This window comes from Fukomys damarensis, unplaced genomic scaffold, assembly GCF_012274545.1.
Source record: "Fukomys damarensis isolate Sample0158 unplaced genomic scaffold, DMR_v1.0_HiC HiC_scaffold_8, whole genome shotgun sequence".
Taxonomy (NCBI): Eukaryota; Metazoa; Chordata; class Mammalia; order Rodentia; family Bathyergidae; genus Fukomys; species Fukomys damarensis.
In genome coordinates this window covers 8,963,022-8,969,381 of record NW_022900920.1, presented here as the reverse complement: position 1 = coordinate 8,969,381, position 6,360 = coordinate 8,963,022, and the positions used below count along the sequence as shown (strand labels likewise).

Sequence of the window (6,360 nt, the reverse complement as noted above, 5' to 3'; positions counted from 1 at the left end):
CCTAAGGCCCCCAAAGTCTTACCACAAGGCAAGCAGTTCCCTCTCAGGTCCTCCTGGATTAAGAGCCTGGAGCATTCTAAGCACCTGAGAGGAAAAGCACCCTCTCAACCCCTGTCAGATGTTGCACATCTGAGTGGCTCTCAAGAGCATCCCAAGGTTCAGGGGCCGGTATTTAACAACCAAAGACAGAAGCCCATGTGGCTCTGTGACAGCTGTGGCTGTTGTAGAGTGTGTCCCCAAATGCGACACAGCAGCAAGCCAGGTAGACAGCCCACTTGTGTGCACATGGCCCATGCTGCTTCCTTTCCAGTGGGCCCCAGGGAGTGCCCAGGAGGGTCTGTAGAGTGTGGCCCGTCTTGCTCTGTGGCTTGACTTACATCCCATGTTCACAGCTCATCCTTCCTCACTGGGACCATGTTGAAATGACAGCCTCTAGAGGCCGTGTCTCATGTGCAGTGAGACCAGCTCTTCCAAGATGCAGAGTCAATGCCTGGAATGAGCAGAATTGGATTTTGGAAAGTTTGGCTTCCGTGTCATGTTAACGTGTCCATGATATCAGAGTGCCCTTGGAGCCATCAAAAGGTCTGGATAGAGACCTTAGGGACAGGGCGATGCCCTCTGTACACCAAAGGGGTAGACAGGCAAAAAGGCTGCATGGCATTAAAAATTCCCAGTACCAGGCTGCTGGCTCAGTGGCATTTATTTACACGTCAGGGGACATTTTACCCAAGTACAGCTACTTTTCCCCAGCTGTATTTAGCCACTATTTGCCTCAGTCACACTGGAGAACAGCCTGTGGGCCCATTAACCCCTGATAACGTATTTGATAAGCAAACAAGTTTAGAGAAGGATCACTCAACACCCTGTCTCTCAGAGCTCCCTGTGTTGTGAGGGGACCGGGGGCTCCAACTCCAAGCAGAGAGAACTGGCTCTGTCCTCAGTCCTGCCACCCCACAAGGGAAATGCCCTCTGCCAGGTATACATGCCCTAGGAAGAAAAGAGGGGTGCATGTGCCTCTTGGCATCTGTAACTGTAGCTCGGTGCATAGCTAAGAGTAGAGTCACAATAAGGTGATGTGCAATTATAGGGACAAAAATACCCCAAGGAAATCAACACAGGACTTATTAATATCGGACCTATAGGTGACAACTGTCAGACAATTGGTCAACAAGGGGCCTCGTGTCTGCATGATCCCAGCTAACCCGTTATGATCTTTATGAAGTGTCCTTCTGGGGGGTCCAGATCTTCAAATACGAGGGGAGACCCTTCCCTTTTATTAGCAGCTAAGCTCTTTATACTTTTACTATATTGCGGCAGGTTAGAAGTCTAAGCTTTATTGTCTTATGTTATTGAAAATCCAGATTCCGGCAGGCTTCTCCCTCAGGTCAAGCTTTGTCTGCGAATACATTCTCATTTTTCCATGTACAGAGACCGTCTGGAGAGGGGCAGAAAAGATTATGACTGTAATATACTTAAATCCAATTTATTTGCCTGGCCAGAAACTTCCACCCTCCACAATTGCTTCCTACCCAAGATGGTGTCTTTAATTCTTTCATGACAGGGAGAAATATGGGTCGGCAGCTTCCAGCAGGTACAGGCACAGCAATAGGCACAGATCCTGTAGTGGCCGGGCCAGTGGTGACAGGTGGTCCTGGGAACGGGGTCCCGCCACTGATCGAAGTTTCCCACTCAGAACTTCCCATTTGTTTAGGAGGCATAGATCTTCAGCCACCTGTTGTTTACTGGAAAAGAAATATGTTAATGAGAGAAGACAGGTTGTTGTCCAGGAAAAACCATCCCTGGCTTGTGAGCCTTGCTGCATCCTCTCACTTGCATTTTATTTCATCTGGGAGCGTCTGTATCAGCGGCCATATGGCTCCTGCCTGCTGTCCATACGGATCAGGGTGGTCCCCACCAACCACATTATGGTCTTTCTGAGCTTGTGTTGACATTTCCCTCCAAGACTTACCTCTGGATACAGGATGCATGTCTCGGAGGGAAATTATTTTTGGAGATTATTTTCTTAATTGGTGTTTGCTCGTTTTAAATGACGAAATGCGGAGACACCCCCAGGGTAGATGGAGAGGAATGGGCAGAGCAGCCAAGAGGGTTCCTGTTTGCTGTCCAAGCTCTCTCCCCACTCCCCCATCCCAGCTGAGTAGAGCTTCCTGGCAGCTGGGTTGGCCTTGAACTACCCAGCTAATAAGCTCAGGACTGCAATGCCCTCTTGATTTTTATGTGCAGGGCCTGCCTACACCCACTTTAGTGAGGCACAGAGGATGAGCATTAAGCAATGATTGTGTATGTTCTCTCCTATTAGACTGGATAGGGAGATGGCAAGGAGGGTAACCAGACAACAGCGACGAATTGTGGTCTCTGATCTCAGGGCAGGGATGCACCTGCCAGGAAGGGATGTGGAAATACCATGTAAAATGATCAACTCACCCTTGTTTGCCCGGGACACTCGGGTATTTGCAGTGAATGCTCCATATCCTCCCAGAAACCTTCCTTCTCAGATGGGGCAGTTTGTCACCATAGCAGCCAGGAATGGGACATAGGCCCAGGCTTGTGATGTTTTCTCCTTTCTGGATGACTTCATGAGTTGATCAGGGACCTCCAGAGAAAAAGAACCAAGAGGAGACACAGACAGGGAGAGGAGTTGGCTCTCACCATGATGGGGGCTGAGAAACCCCACAATCTGCTACTTGACAGCTATTCCAGGAACATGGGTGGTATGGTTCCTGTTCAAGCCCTATGAACTGAGGACTGGGGAAGCCCCTGTGTAAGTCTCAGCCTGAATCAGCAGGCAAAAGACCAAGAACAGCAATGATTTGAGGAGGAAAAGATGAAAGTCTTAGTTTGAGCAGAGAACAAATTTGCCATCACTCCACCTTTTGATCTAATGAGGCCCTCAGTATTTGGATGACACCTACTTGCATGGGTGAGGGTGAATCTTCTTAGTCCACTGAGTTAAATATCTTCCAGAAACACCCCCACACCTTGAGAAATGATAGCTTTATCAGCTATCTAGGCAGCCTGTCAAGTTGACACAAATTTTACCACCACACCCTGAAAAGCAGCTCAGTCCCTATTTTCTCATCTGTACTCTGTAGGCAACAAGGATGACTTCTATCCTGTCCCTGTTGAGCTGAAGGACTCTGTCCCATCAAGCCTGTTGTCACCCTGTCCAGAAAGAGCTCCCAGGACTGTGGCATAACATCTGTTTGTCCCCCACATAAGGCTAAAGAACCCTGATCCCCAATCTAGCATGGCAGGTCTCTGCTGGTGTATTTTGATCTCTCCAAGAAGAAAGTAACATCGAGGTTCCTTTTGCTAAACAGCTCAGGAGGTGGATTATTTTGTTCATGGACTCTGAATATTGGCATCAACTCCTTTCTCTATGTTGGAATAAGTATTTAGTGATTCTCCCTTGCCCCGCTCCACCCTGCCTGTCTCTGGATGGTATTCCTACTCAACAAAATAGAAGAGGAGCCCACCACAGTAGGGCAAAAGGGCAACAAGGGCCATGGAGCTTTGGGAAGAGATGCTGGCCTCCTTGCTCAGAAGAGAGTCCCTTGGGCCTGAGGCAATGTGCAAAAGGTGGGTCTCAGAAGACTCCACAGCTACACCCAGACCTCAGCAGACCTCAATAGGTGGGTGGGAGATGAGCATCATCCTAAGCCACTGCTGCTTTCCTTTCTCCCAAGGGCAGATTCAGTGAGATTTGCTCCACTTTTACTGAGGCCAGATTCCTGAACTGACATCTGGCGATAAAATGCAAATGGGCAAACACCTCAATACTGATGCTCTGGCTGCTGAATGCAGGTGGTTTCTCCAAACTTAAATCTTTAAAGATACTAATGGCTATTGCCAGTTTGACCCCAGAAAGGGAAGAAAACTGTAGTCCCTTCAACAGGTCTGGGAAACACAGCTCAGAGGGCAGCTCTAGGCAAGATCTAAGCGCAGAGTCATTGCTTAGGAGAGCAGTGAATGCACTGTCAGCAGGGGCATTTAGATTTTGCCAAGTCAGCCTCCAAAGCAATTAAAACACTTTTATCATTGTTACCAGTGATGCTGAGCATCTATTTTCCAACATCTTCACCAGCATACTTAAAGTATTTTTTTGCTAACTTGATAGTAGAATGATTTCTTATATATTTGATCTATATTTAACTTTGGAGTTTTAGCATATTTTACTGCAGCAAAAATGTGAGAGCAACCCAAGAAGATAGACGATATCAAGAAGATACTAGCTATGTGAATTAGTATTCATCTATTCAATATAATACTGATAAGTTATGTCCACAGGAAAGACCTCTAGGATATATAAATGAACAAAGTTGCAGGAACTTATTATTTTAATAGGTTATGCAAGCACACACATGTACATACACACCAAGACCCACTAGGCACACTCATACATATACACACATGCACACAGTACTCACACAAATATACTGATGTGCGCACACATCATGATCACATGATAGTCATACATATACATGCAATGTGAGGTACCCATGTGTGCACACACAGTCATGCATGTACCCACATGCATAAACTCTGTGCACTTTCATATGCACATCCCTAGGCCTAATGCTGTGGGCTTGAAATAGGAAAATTCAAGATGCGTTAGCCTGTATGAGAGTGATTGTCACTTCCTGGATTTGAAACTATCATGTGAGCTGTCAGGTATGTGGACGATCATTTTGCAAATGTTAACTACGTTAGAACATTTTGTTTATAGTTAAAAGTGCCTAAGAAAATACATTAGAAAGTGAAAAATCTCCTAATTTTATTAAATTAGAAAAGTTTGTGGATGGCAAAATAAATAAGTCCCTTTAGCTCAATTTTTTGGAAGCAACTGTGATTGATGTCACCAAGTTTTAGAAAATCAACTGACTGGACAGTGGAGTGAGTGCATTTGAGTCAGAGCCCTGAAACTCCACCATGCTGACCAAAGCCCCCTCAGTCAGTACCTTCCCCTCTACTCTCCTCCTGCTGCTGCCGCCATTCAAATGGTGGACATGCAAACTCTATCCTTTGCTGTTTGTTTTGTATCCACCTCTCAGTTCTTAGAGCTGTAGCTGCTCAATCTCAGATGCTGCTGTCATCTTTCCAACCAACGTTTCCCAAAGTCCATGTGCAACCCACATGGGAATCCAGGAATCAAAATAGGAGCAGGGAAGGAGATTCTAGGAAAGAGAGCAGACAGATGGCATCACTTGGAGGAAAAGAGAATGTGAACTGGATGTTAGGTTACACTAAGGAGTGGAGCCATTGATAATTTTGTTAGGTACAATAATATGTAAGTTATATCAAAACATTCTTACCTATAAGACACATTCTGAAGTACTTAAGGATGAATTACAGTAATGCCATGGATCTGCCTTAACATCCTGAAGAAAGAAATCCTAGTAAAGAGGGGGAACACACAGAGAAAAACACAGATACATGCTGCAGCTGGGTGTGGTATGTGCAGTGCTCACTCTCCTTGTCTCTCTCCTATTGAGTGTTTGAATTTTCCATGACACCTACCCAGAGGGAATTTTCTTTTTAAAAAAGAGAAGTTAAAGAGTTGATCTACTTCAAACAAAATAGATTATCATAATTTACATATATTGGTATGGTTAGAAAATCTAACAAAATTAATTTGTTAAAATATTAAAAATAATTGGAAGGGTTATCAGCTGGTGAGATTTAAAAAAATCAGTTCTAAAACTCATCCCAATTGTAGTCATAAACCACTGAAAAATGTAATTTTTATAGATGCCTATTACCAAGATGGGCTGGGTCTTCTGTGTGGTGGGAGAAGCCCCTGACCCACTTATATCAGTCAGCCCTCTGGGCCCCTCAGTGGCTCTGCTCAGGGCTGAATCAGAAAGTCTATCCAACCAGGCACGGTGGCTCGCTCTGTAACCCCAGAACTCTAGGAATCTGAGGCAGGAAGATCACAAGTTAAAATCAAACCTGGGCAACATAGTGACTTAGCAAGACTCTTTGCGGGATGTAGCTCCATGTGAAGGCCCTGGTTTAATCCTCAGCACCACCAAAAAATAAAACATCCCTCCTGAACAATATCATCAGCTTCTGCCTCCCTTCTTTCACCACCAAACCTGGCAACATGCCCACACCTATGGGCAGGCTGACGGACACACCCATAGTAGGAATCCAGGCTGATCACCTGCTGAGCTGGGCCTTCTCTCTGGAGACACTGTCCGAAGAGCTGGTAATTGGTCTGAGGCCCCAACATTCTCCCTACAGTGGCTCAGTCTTCCAGAAATTGCTCTGTTCTAGAAGGTACCCTGGTGCTACCTGTGGGGAGTGAAGGGTGCCTGTCTGTCCTAGGGCTGAGTCAGA

The 6,360-nt window shown here is 45.8% G+C and overlaps 1 long non-coding RNA gene across 2 annotated transcripts; it reads right to left on the bottom strand.

Annotated features, from left to right (window-relative positions):
* Nucleotides 1–1,495: 1,495 nt before the first annotated feature.
* On the bottom strand, nucleotides 1,496–5,652 carry LOC117285295. 2 transcript variants are annotated; one of them, XR_004516267.1, is made up of 4 exons: nucleotides 5,334–5,652; nucleotides 4,980–5,195; nucleotides 2,446–2,614; nucleotides 1,496–1,742 (listed from the first exon to the last, which is right to left on the bottom strand). It is a non-coding gene; the product is annotated as an uncharacterized LOC117285295 (long non-coding RNA). The 2 variants fall into 2 exon arrangements; XR_004516266.1 differs by having other exon boundaries at nucleotides 4,980–5,652.
* Between the last annotated feature and the right edge of the window lie 708 nt (nucleotides 5,653–6,360).